General features: G+C 39.2%; 1 pseudogene; it reads left to right on the top strand.

The window, feature by feature from the left end:
• The window catches only part of LOC131798760 (uncharacterized), a 142,059-nt pseudogene extending 129,016 nt beyond the window's left edge, over positions 1–13,043 (top strand).
• The last annotated feature ends 209 nt before the right edge of the window (positions 13,044–13,252 follow it).

The raw sequence follows: 13,252 nt of genomic DNA, 5'->3' as shown, positions 1-13,252 counted from the left end.
ACTTTCGACTCTCGCGTGATAAGGTTGTTCACCGTGAAACCACGGCAAATGTGTGTGCCAGCCTGCGTACAAAAAGTGATTTTTGGCAGTCATATTCGGTTTGGGACGTATGAGAAAATAATTTTTAAATGTCAAAATTAAAATGACTGGCCCCACGGAAAACAATGAGGATTGCTTTCCCTTGCCCCGAAATGGAAAAAAAAAACAATCTTATAACCTGATGAGTGTAACGGTGCATTTGTCTTTATTTTGCTTTATTGGTTTGTTACTGTTATTCGCACAGTCAAGGGTTGCTTGGTGTACAGATAGACGCAACTAACGAACAAAGACTCTCCAGAAATCGCCGTTTGTGCCAACATTGGGAGCGGAGCTATCATCACATTCCATTTTTCTGAGGTCGTCAACGTTATGCAGTTGGACCCTAACGTGATACTGTTTTTTTCTCAAGACGGGATACCAGTATAGCCTTTCTTGACCTTCACCATGTCCCCACTTTCCAACCCGGACCTCTCCACTTACTAGTTGACCCCAATCTTTGCAAATGCCAGCTAACTCGGAATTGTCATCACTCCACACTCTCAAAAACGAACCACAGGCGTCCGGTTGCTCATCTGTCTGACCGCTGAAGTACTGGACCACAGCTTCACCTGAGCTGTTGGAAGCTGTGACCACGTGGAATGTGCGTCCCTGTTTCTTGCGGCAGTGGAATCTCAGCTGAGTGAAGTACAAGTGTGTTCTGAGCTCTTTCATGGCACTTTTCTGCAGAACCATATGTGACTTACCTATTCCACGGTATGATGTCTGAACTGACACCTTAGGAGAGGGACTTCCGAACTCAACATTTGACACCAGAAGCCAACCTCCTAAAATAAAACAAACCTAAATGATCTGGTGACATCCATGTAAATAGAATTTTGGACATATTAAATATTAACAGGACCGAGTGGAGTCCAATTGGGTCTGTAATCATACGAGTGATTTATAGAATCGTACGACCGCAAAGCGGGAGTCCAATTTGTTAATCACTCGTATCATTACAGACAGAGTTGGACGACAAGAAGGCCTGTTACCAATTAATCAAAACTATGACAAAAATTGAGAAAGAAACTAGACATCGGTTATACGTTTTCACAAAAACGAAAAACAACAGTTAACCCGGCGAAATGCGAGACAACAGCGCGCACATGACGCGTTCTGTCCACTCACACAGGCATGACGCGTTAACTATCCCTTAACGGTCCTATCACACTGTTCAATTACAAATATGACGTGTACACTGTCCTATTAGTGCTCAAATCGGCCGGCTGATGATAACTAATCAGTTTCAAGAATTCTGCAGTAGTTTTGATTCAAAACATAAGAAGGATATTTGTAGAGAAAGCAAGAATAGCCAAGACCAAATATACTCCTGTTGAAGTCCTCGTGTCTCAAAAAAAAAATTCATTTTCTTACCACCATATGTTGACATGTCACAATAGACCTTCAAAGGGTCTCCACTCTTCTCAGGGTCGATCCAATACTCCCCGTCTCCTTTGGAGTGTCCAGAGCCCAGAATGTCTTTACAGGAGAGGGCCGGATGAGCAGAATCCAAACCTCGTTTACCTTTGGAGTGTCCATAGTCCGGAATTTCTTTACAGGAGGCGGCCGGATGAGCAAAATCCCAACCTCGTTTACCTGCATAGGAAAAAGGAAGAATAATCATTTGAAACGAGGAGAGGATCAAATTAAGAAACAAAACACGCCACAGAGGTCTTATTCCATAAGTAGTTCTTTTCGCGTAATTGTTAGATAGCTCTAGATTTTATAAATCTTTGCAGGATCCATAGCATCTTTCAATTCAAACTAAGAATATGGAAAACCTTCCATTATAAGGAAAAGCAAGAGATTTTTAACTTCATATTCTCTCGGGAAAGATTATACATGGATGTACACGTGACATGAGAGAGCTCTGAAAAGCGCTAATCAAAAGTAAGAAATAGGTCACCATTTTTGACTTGGTCATGGAAAGAGGTGGTGGGAGGGGTGGCAGAGTCTTGGGGGGGGGGGGATATCATTTTTTCCAAGGGAATGGAAAGGGGATCAGTTGTTGCTAACAGAGTTTAAAGGTGGGACTAAAGAAAATTGGCGGCCAATGAGGAAGATCGATAGAATAATTCGTAACGTTATGGAAGGATCAGGAAAACTTTATCGTGTCAACCAAAATACTCCGACCCTTCATACCCTCCCACCTCCTCTAACTTTTCCATAATGTTAAGCACCTTACTCAACAGTACCTCTTCCATAATAAGTAGAACGTGGGTTACACCTCAGGTTTTCCGGACTTGAATTTTTGGTTTGATTACTCAGTTGACATTCCTTCTTTATATCACTAGCATCGGATTTGCTGTTGTAAGATTGGCATTTTTCATCTCGAAGGCAACTCAATCCACAGCTTATTTCGTCAGCATATAATGTCTTGGTGATGTGACCAATTAGCTCAAATCCTTGAAAAACAACACAATTGCGTTTCATGTTCTCATCACTCAGTTTATTTTGGATACTTTCATAATACAGTTTGTGTGTAGTTAATTACCCTGTCTTAAGAGGTCATCTTGACTCTTGATATTGTACAAAGGTGAATATAAAGAAGCCCTGAGAGTTATGAGAGTTGTGCGTATAAAGTTCCTGTTGTTTTTACCCAATTTTGGGGCGATCTTGTATTTTTTTCCAGGGCGAACTGCTGTGACTAACAGAATATAAAAGGGAGAGAATGAAAATTTACTAACAATGAGGAGAATTGTAGGAATGTCACAAAGTCTTATTTGGGGTTGGGGGGGAAGGATCAAAATCTGTGTCATCCGATCCCAGTTTTCGCCCATGGCACTTGAAACACTCACATCCCACCGGAGCAAAATATCACTGTGTTGGGAGGTATAACACATTCACGTGTTACCTTCAATTCGCTCGAAAACCTCGTCCCTGCTCAAGTCAGTGTGCAAAGACGAACTGAAAGCCACAAGAAACAAAGCAACACCACTCAACAGAACGGGACAGAAATGGAAACCAACTAGATGTCCTGTCATCCTGTAATTTGAGAAAGAAAGAAAAACAGATGACAAATGTTTCCCTTCTCCCTTCTTAGATGCAACAAATATTTTTGATTGTGAATTTAGGATTTTGCTAATAACACTTTGTCTGACTCAGCGAAGGAATACGAGCGCTTTTTAAAGTACCAAGTCATATAAAGGAATCTTCCCTGTTAAGGATTAATTCTTGTCCGATGGCTTGCACAAGTTACTCACCCGATAGTAAGTAAATACATCGAGTTTCTCACTCACACTCACCTTCCTTTTCTAACTTTTCCTTGACTTTTCTTCTCACGTTTAAGCGGTAGTAAAGGTCTTTTGTATATATACTTCTCACTCAAACGTATTTATCGAAGCGGCTGAGTATTCAAGATGTATGTTGTTTTCAAAGATAGAGAGCAATCTTCTTCTGAAGCTTAAATTAACCAATTTTCTCCATATTGAATTACTTGGTTACTCCTTGAAACCAGTATATTCTTACCTTCAGTTTCTTTCCACTTCTCTCGTATTTTTGCATTGAAAAACTATTTTATAAACTTTTCATACAATTTTAATGAACCTTGGGTAACAATGAAAATTATAAAAATGAATAGGAACAGCTTGAGAACTCATACATAAATTATGCATTGGTCAGCTTTGCACGAAGTACTGATCACGACTCGACTTTTCTTTCACGTTTATGCGGTAGTAAAGGTCTTTTGTATATATACTTCTCACTCAAACGTATTTATCCAAGTGGTTTAATATTCAAGATTTATGTTCTCATCAAAGTTAGAGAGCAATCTTCTTGAAACCAGTATGTTCTTACCTTCAGTTTCCTTCCACTCCTCTCGTATTTTTGTCTCGAAAAACTGTTTTATCAACTTTTCATACAATTTTAATGAACTTTGAGACAATGATTAAAAGAAATAAATAGAAACAGCTTAAGAACCCACACATAAATTATGCATTAGTCAACTTTGCACGAAGTACTGATCACGGCTTGGGGTTAGCGTTTCTTTACATTTGAGTAAAGCTTGAGGGCATTTAGCTAGAAACAAACCTAGATTACTCGGATTGTTTTTATCATGTCGTTATCAAAGTTGGAAAGCAATCTTCTTCTTAAGTTTAAATTAGCCAATTTTTTCCAAATTGAGTGACTTGGTTCCTCCTTGAAACCAGTATATTCTGACCTTCAGTTTCTTTCCACTCCTCTCGTATTTTTCTATTGAAAAAAACCTTTTATCAGCTTTTCATACTATTTTAATGAAACTTGAGACAATAATTAAAAAAAAAATAAAAAGAAACAGCTTGAGAACCCCTTTCGTAAATCAAGCAATAGTCAGCTTTGAACGAAGTGCTGATCACGATTAACATTTCTGATTAACATTTCTTTACATTCGAGTAAAGCGTGGGGTCGTTTAACATAAATAGAAACAACCTCGATCATTCGGATTGTTCTTTTTTTTGCGGACCTCTTTTCTCTTGCACAAGGATTTCTATGAGTATCAATTAGTCGCATTCGGGATCGATGACCACTTATTCCCACCAAACAAAGCAAAATTCGCCTAATAAAAAAGAGCTACAGGATGTAATTTCAACAGAGAGAGATGAAAAGTGACAGAATTCCCTCTCACCTTCTAACTCGTACATTTATGAGTCACAATTTGTAGATATATCTGCTGTACCATACATGTATTTCTGCGTTCCTATTTTTGACTCGTGCACGTTAAAATTGGCAACGGAAGCCAATATGCTAAGAAACATTTGTTTCTTCCGATGCACTAATTATTAGCTAGCTACCCTACTAATAGTGTTTACTTTCGCTTCCAGACAATTATAATGTAGACGCCTGGCAAAGTTGATAAAGTAAGTGACTGTTTCCTGTGGTGCTAGTTACTTTAATTTTTATTTTTTTAAAGTGTTTCTCCTACATCCCAACTCGAAAATGACTGCAAAAAATAATTTTTATAGGCATGCTGACACACACATTTGCTACGGTTACACGGTGAGAGTCGAAAGTCAAGCGTTTGTTTCCCTGGGGGCTAAGTGAATTTTGTTTATCCTAGAAAGTAAGTGTATTTTGATTCATGACTCGCGACATGTTCAGCCCTCCGATCAAAAGACGTATTTAAGTTGGGCATTGCATCACCTGAGAGTCTAAAGTCAAGTCGTCGTTTCCCCGGGGGCTCAGTGAAGTTTGTTTATTCGAGAAAGTAAGTGTATTTTGATTCACGACTCGCGACATGTTCAGCCCTTCAATCAAAAGACGTATTTAAGTTGGGCATTGCATAAATGTCGCGTTCAGAGCTCTCTACAAGTCAAGAATTATACTATGCTTTTAGCACTCGTAAGCTATTTTCCCTTCAAGTTTCAGTCGACTGAAATCCCAATATTAGCAACGTTATGTGCCCCTTGGAAGAAAACATTTCCGTTGTGGCGGACCGGAGTAAGCTATGTAAGGGATCTTTTCATCTATACGAGGGGGCTCTCCTATCATATCAAAGGTTTCTGTATCAGAAAGTCCACTGAACTCGCACCAGCGAAAATCTCGCTAGGAGGTTGAGACTGGCAATTGCTTGTTTGAAGACCAGTGGTATCTATGTTCTCTCAGTGATGCAACGAGTAGTTGTAAATAGGACCTGAAAAAAATTCAGGCCCTGCGAGCTGCGAGGATCTCCTAATTTCATCTCTCCACCGCAGTACAAATATGTGAAATTTTCATATATCTAAAATCTTCATTCACTTGGATGTTTATTTGTACCCAATTCATTGACCAGCTTCCAGTTGGCTTGTTAGCTCAATTGGTAGAGCGCTGCACCGGTATCGCAGAGGTCATGGGTTCAAATCCCGTACGTACTCGTTTCAGTAGTGTTCTTAGCTGCGAGGATCTCCTAATTTCATCTCTCCACCGCAGTACAAATATGTGAAATTTTCATATATCTAAAATCTTCATTCACTTGGATGTTGTTTTTTTTGTTTTTATGAAAACGTATGTCTAGTTTTATGCAAACTGATGTCTAGTTTCTTTCTCAAATTTTAACACAGTTTTGATTAATTGGTAACAGGACTTCTTGTCGTCCAATTCTGTCTCTAATGATACTCGTGATTAACAAATCGGACCCCCACTTTGGGATCGAACGATTTGGTTAATCACTCGTATGATTTCAGACCGAATTGGACTCCACTCGGTCCTGTTACCATTATTAATATGTCCAAAATTCTATTTACATGGATGTCACCAGGTCATTTAGGTTTGTTTTATTTTAGGAGGTTAGCTCCTGGTGTCAAACGTTCTATTTACATGGATGTCACAAGATCATTTAGGTTTGTTTTATTTTAGGAGGTTGGCTTCTGGTGTCAAATGTTGAGTTCGGAAGTCCCTCTCCTAAGGTGTCAGTTCAGACATCATACCGTGGAATAGGTAAGTCAAACATGGTTTTGCAGAAAAGTGCCATGAAAGAGCTCAGAAGACACTTGTCCTTCACTCAGCTGAGATTCCACTGCCGCAAGAAACAGGGACACACATTCCACGTGGTCACAGCTTTCCACAGCTCAGGTGAAGCTGTAGTCCAGTACTTCAGCGGTCAGACAGATGAGCAACCGGACGCCTGTGTTTCGTTTGTGAGATTGACGTTGGATGACAATTCCAAGTTAGCTAGCATTTGCAAAGATTGGGGACTAGCAAATGGAAAGTACTATGTTGGAAAGTGGGGACATGGTGGAGATCAAAAGAGGTTATACAGCTTCCCTGCCTTCTTACAATTTAAGTATCACCTTAGGGTCTACTTGAACAGCGACAACGACATGGAATGCGATGATGTCGCCTCTCAGAGTATAAACTCAATCGGCGATTTCTGGAGAGTCTTTGTTCGTTAGTTGCATTTAACTCAGAGCTGTCTATACACCAAGCAACCCTTGACTGTGAAAATAACTTCTTCAAACGAATAGACTGAAAACAGAGACGAACACAAGAAATGCACCGTTACCCTCAGCTGTGGATTGTAAAGCCATTTAGGCGCACAAATATCTAATTAGGTCACATGTCTGACGCTCGCTTCTTCCTTGTGGTAGGCTTAGTGCTCCACTGTTTTTATCATGTAGTTTTAGTTTTACATACCCCGGATCCTTAAGGAGTCAATGAGATAAATACGGTTTTCTATGTAGTAGTTTATGTTGCTTTATTTATTTCCAAGAACAATTAAGGTTCGAAGAGTTAGACTTTCCCTTTTGTTTGGTCACGGAATATGTAAATATACTGATATCCGCCTGAATATAAAAAAATATTAGGGCAAGGTGTTTTTTTAAATCTTACAATTTGTTATTTCATCCATTTCAAAGTCAAATCGTTCAAGTTTTTGAGAGCACGAGGAACTTTGTCCGAAGTATAAAGGGGGTAAGTTTTTAGAGAAACAGTGGTGCTGTGTCGGTGGGGGAGTATGACAAAATAATTTGGTTTTATCAACTGAATTGTTAACGTAAGTTGTAAATCAGAAAGACGTTATTAACAGATCAGTACAAGTGAGAATTTGACGATTTAAATGACGGATCAATTTTTCTATCAATCTTATTCCGTAAGGGGATGCATTCAGATTAGTTTTAGAATTCTTTTGTTTCCGAAGGCCTGTAAGGATTAAATCTAAATCTAGAAAAATTATCGAACAATCCTCTCTCGAGAATTAACTCATAGAACAAACATGAGCTCTAGTTACTATTTGTTTTACAGTATTTTGTCATGAACAATCGAGCAAATCTGCTCGCGATCGAGGCATCGGCATTGCGTCACTGAGAGAACATAGATACCACTGGTCTTCAAACAAGCAATGGCCAGTCTCAACCTCCTAGCGAGATTTTCGCTGGTGCGAGTTCAGTGGACTTTCTGATACAGAAACCTTTGTTATGATAGGAGAGCCCCCTCGTATAGAATGACGACTATTTTAGCCTCCTAATTGTAAACATGCATGCGGTATGAAAAGATCCCCTACATAGCCTACTCCGGTCCGCCACAACGGAAATGTTTTCTTCCAAGGGGCACATAACGTTGCTAATATTGGGATTTCAGTCGACTGAAACTTGAAGGGAAAATAGCTTACGAGTGCTAAAAGCATAGTATAATTCTTGACTTGTAGAGAGCTCTGAACGCGACATTTATGCAATGCCCAACTTAAATACGTCTTTTGATTGAAGGGCTGAACATGTCGCGAGTCGTGAATCAAAATACACTTACTTTCTCGAATAAACAAACTTCACTGAGCCCCCGGGGAAACGACGACTTGACTTTAGACTCTCAGGTGATGCAATGCCCAACTTAAATACGTCTTTTGATCGGAGGGCTGAACATGTCGCGAGTCATGAATCAAAATACACTTACTTTCTAGGATAAACAAAATTCACTTAGCCCCCAGGGAAACAAACGCTTGACTTTCGACTCTCACCGTGTAACCGTAGCAAATGTGTGTGTCAGCATGCCTATAAAATTATTTTTTGCAGTCATTTTCGAGTTGGGATGTAGGAGAAACACTTTAAAAAAATAAAAATTAAAGTAACTAGCACCACAGGAAACAGTCACTTACTTTATCAACTTTGCCAGGCGTCTACATTATAATTGTCTGGAAGCGAAAGTAAACACTATTAGTAGGGTAGCTAGCTAATAATTAGTGCATCGGAAGAAACAAATGTTTCTTAGCATATTGGCTTCCGTTGCCAATTTTAACGTGCACGAGTCAAAAATAGGAACGCAGAAATACATGTATGGTACAGCAGATATATCTACAAATTGTGACTCATAAATGTACGAGTTAGAAGGTGAGAGGGAATTCTGTCACTTTTCATCTCTCTCTGTTGAAATTACATCCTGTAGCTCTTTTTTATTAGGCGAATTTTTGCTTTGTTTGGTGGGAATAAGTGGTCATCGATCCCGAATGCGACTAATTGATACTCATAGAAATCCTTGTGCAAGAGAAAAGAGGTCCGCAAAAAAAAGAACAATCCGAATGATCGAGGTTGTTTCTATTTATGTTAAACGACCCCACGCTTTACTCGAATGTAAAGAAATGTTAATCAGAAATGTTAATCGTGATCAGCACTTCGTTCAAAGCTGACTATTGCTTGATTTACGAAAGGGGTTCTCAAGCTGTTTCTTTTTATTTTTTTTTTAATTATTGTCTCAAGTTTCATTAAAATAGTATTAAAAGCTGATAAAAGGTTTTTTTCAATAGAAAAATACGAGAGGAGTGGAAAGAAACTGAAAGTCAGAATATAATGGTTTCAAGGAGGAACCAAGTTATTCAATTTGGAAAAAATTGGCTAATTTAAACTTAAGAAGAAGATTGCTTTCCAACTTTGATAACAACATAATAAAAACAATCCGAGTAATCTAGGTTTGTTTCTAGCTAAATGCCCTCACGCTTTACTCAAATGTAAAGAAACGCTAACCCCAAGCCGTGATCAGTACTTCGTGCAAAGTTGACTGATGCATAATTTATGTGTGGGTTCTTAAGCTGTTTCTATTTATTTCTTTTAATCATTGTCTCAAAGTTCATTAAAATTGTATGAAAAGTTGATAAAAGAGTTTTTCGAGACAAAAATACGAGATAACTTTGATAAGAACATAAATCTTGAATATTAAGCCACTTGGATAAATACGTTTGACTGAGAAGTATATATACAAAAGATCGTGATCAGTACTTCGTGCAAAACTGACCAATGCATAATTTATGTATGGGTTCTCAAGCTGTTCCTATTCATTTTTATAATTTTCATTGTTACCCAAGGTTCATTAAAATTGTATGAAAAGTTTAATAAAGAAAGAAAAGAAAAGAAAAGGAGTAACCAAGTAATTCAATATGGAGAAAATTGGTTAATTTAAACTTCAGAAGAAGATTGCTCTCTAACTTTGACAACAACATACATCTTGAATAGTCAGCCGCTTCGATAAATACGTTTGAGTGAGAAATATATATACAAAAGACCTTTACTACCGCATAATCGTGAGAAGAAAAGTCGAGGAAAAGTAAGAAAAGGAAGGTGAGTGTGAGTGAGAAACTCGATGTATTTACTTACTATCGGGTGAGCAACTTGTGCAAGCCAGCGGACAAGAATTAATCCTTAGCTGGGAAGATTCCTTTATATGACTTGGTACTTTAAAAAGTGTAATTAGCAAAATCCTAAATTCACAATCAAAACTATTTGTTGCATCTAAGAAGGGAGAAGGGAAACATTTGTCATCTGTTTTTCTTTCTTTCTCAAATTACAGGATGAGAGGGCTTCTAGTTGGTTTCCATTTCTGTCCCATTCTGTTGAGTGGTGTTGCTTTGTTTCTTGTGGCTTTCAGTTCGTCTTTGCACACTGACTTGAGCAGAGACGAGGTTTTCGAGCGAATTGAAGGTAACACGTGAATGTGTTATACCTCCCAACACAGTGATATTTTGCTCCGGTGGGATGTGAGTGTTTCAAGTGCCATGGGCGAAAACTGGGATCGGATGACACAGATTTTGATCCTTCCCCCCCACCCCCCAAATAAGACTTTGTGACATTCCTACAATTCCCCTCATTGTTCGTAAATTTTCATTCTTCCCCTTTTATATTCTGTTAGCCACAGCAGTTCGCCCTAGAAAAAAAATATAAGATCGCCCCAAAATTGGGTAAAAACAACAGGAACTTTCTACGCGCAACTCTCATAACTCTCAGGGCTTCTTCATATTCACCTTTGTACGATATCAAGAGTCAAGATAACCTCTTAAGACAGGGTAATTAACTACACACAAACTGTATTATGAAAGTATCCAAAATAAACTGAGTGATGAGAACATGTAACACGATTGCGTTGTTTTTCAAGGATTTGAGCTAATTGATCACATCACCAAGACATTATATGCTGACGAAATAAGCTGTGGATTGAGTTGCCTTCGAGATGAAAAATGCCAATCTTACAACAGCAAATCCGATGCTAGTGATATAAAGAAGGAATGTCAACTGAGTAATCAAACCAAAAATTCAAGTCCGGAAAACCTGAGGTGTAACCCACGTTTTACTTATTATGGAAAAGGTACTGTTGAGTAAGGTGCTTAACATTATGGAAAAGTTAGAGGAGGTGGGAGGGTATGAAGGTTCGGAGTGTTTTGGTTGTCACGATAAAGTTTTCCTGATCCTTCCATAACGTTCCGAATTATTCTATCGATCTTCCTCGTTGGCCGCCAATTTTCTTTAGTCCCACCTTTAAACTCCGTTAGCGACAACTGATCCCCTCTCCATTCCCTTGGAAAAAATGATATCCCCCCCAAGACTCTGCCACCCCTCCCACCACCTCTTTCCATGACCAAGTCAAAAATGGTGACCTATTTCTTACTTTTGATTAGCGCTTTTCAGAGCTCTCTCATGTCACGTGTACATCCATGTATAATCTTTCCCGAGAGAATATGAAGTTAAAAATCTCTTGCTTTTCCTTATAATGAAAGGTTTTCCATATTCTTAGTTTGAATTGAAAGATGCTATGGATCCTGCAAAGATTTATAAAATCTAGAGCTATCTAACAATTACGCGAAAAGAACTACTTATGGAATAGGACCTCTGTGGCGTGTTTTGTTTCTTAATTTGATCCTCTCCTCGTTTCAAATGATTATTCTTCCTTTTTCCTATGCAGATAAACGAGGTTGGGATTTTGCTCATCCGGCCGCCTCCTGTAAAGAAATTCCGGACTCTGGACACTCCAAAGGTAAACGAGGTTTGGATTCTGCTCATCCGGCCCTCTCCTGTAAAGAAATTCTGGGCTCTGGACACTCCAAAGGAGACGGGGAATATTGGATCGACCCTGAGAAGAGTGGAAACCCTTTGAAGGTCTCTTGTGACATGTCAAGATATGGTGGTAAGAAAATGAATTTTTTTTTTGAGACACGAGGACTTCAACAGGAGTATATTTGGTCTTGGCTATTCTTGCTTTCTCTACAAATATCCTTCTTATGTTTTGAATCAAAACTACTGCAGAATTCTTGAAACTGATTGGTTATCATCAGCCGGCCGATTTGAGCACTAATAGGACAGTGTACGCGTCATATTTGTAATTGAACAGTGTAGTAAGACCGTTAAAGGGATAGTTAACACGTCATGCCTGTGTGAGTGGACAGAACGCGTCATGTGCGCGCTGTTGTCTCGCATTCCGCCGAGTTAACTGTTGTTTTTTTGTTTTTATGAAAACGTATAACCGATGTATAGTTTCTTTCTCAATTTTTGTCATAGTTTTGATTAATTGGTAACAGGCCTTCTTGTCGTCCAATTCTGTCTGTAGTGATACGAGTGATTAACAAATCGGACTCCCGCTTTGCGGTCGTACGATTCTGTAAATCACTGGTATGATTACAGACCCAATTGGACTCCACTCGGTCCTGTTACTATTTAATATGTCCAAAATTCTATTTACATGGATGTCACAAGATCATTTAGGTTTGTTTTATTTTAGGAGGTTGGCTTCTGGTGTCAAATGTTGAGTTCGGAAGTCCCTCTCCTAAGGTGTCAGTTGAGACATCATACCGTGGAATAGGTAAGTCACACATGGTTCTGCAGAAGAGTGCCATGAAAGAGCTCAAAAGATACCTGTCCTTCACTCAGCTGAGATTCCACTGCCACAAGAAACAGGGACGCACATTCCACGTGGTCACAGCTTCCAACAGCTCAGGCGAAGCTGTGGTCCGGTACTTCAGCGGTGAGATAGATGAGCAACCGGACGCCTGTGGTTCGTTTATGAGAGTGACGCGGGATGACAATTCCAAGTTAGCTGGCATTTGCAAAGAATGGGGTCGACTAGTAGGTGGAGAGTTCCAGGTTGGAAAGTGGGGACATGGTGAAGGTCAAGAGAGGCTATACTCGTTTCCCGTCTTAAGAAAGTCAAGGTATCACCTTAGGGTCCAACTCCATAATGTTGACCTCAAAAAAATGGAATGTGATGATCGCTCCGGTCACAATAATGGCACAAACGGCGATTTCTGGAGAGTCTTTGTTCGTTAGTTGCGTCTATCTGTACACCAAGCAACCCTTGACTGTGCGGATAACAGTAACAAAAGAATAAAGCAAAATAAAGACAAATGCACCGTTACACTCATCAGGTTATAAGATAGTTTTTGTTTCCATTTCGGGGCAAGGGAAAGCAATCGTCATTGTTTCCCGTGGGGCCAGTCATTTTAATTTTGATATTTGAAAACATTTTCTCATACGTC

Source organism: Pocillopora verrucosa, chromosome 8 (assembly GCF_036669915.1).
Source record: "Pocillopora verrucosa isolate sample1 chromosome 8, ASM3666991v2, whole genome shotgun sequence".
Classification (NCBI taxonomy): domain Eukaryota; kingdom Metazoa; phylum Cnidaria; class Anthozoa; order Scleractinia; family Pocilloporidae; genus Pocillopora; species Pocillopora verrucosa.
The sequence above is the reverse complement of the archived record's forward strand: the minus strand, read 5'-3'. Positions and strand labels throughout refer to the sequence as shown.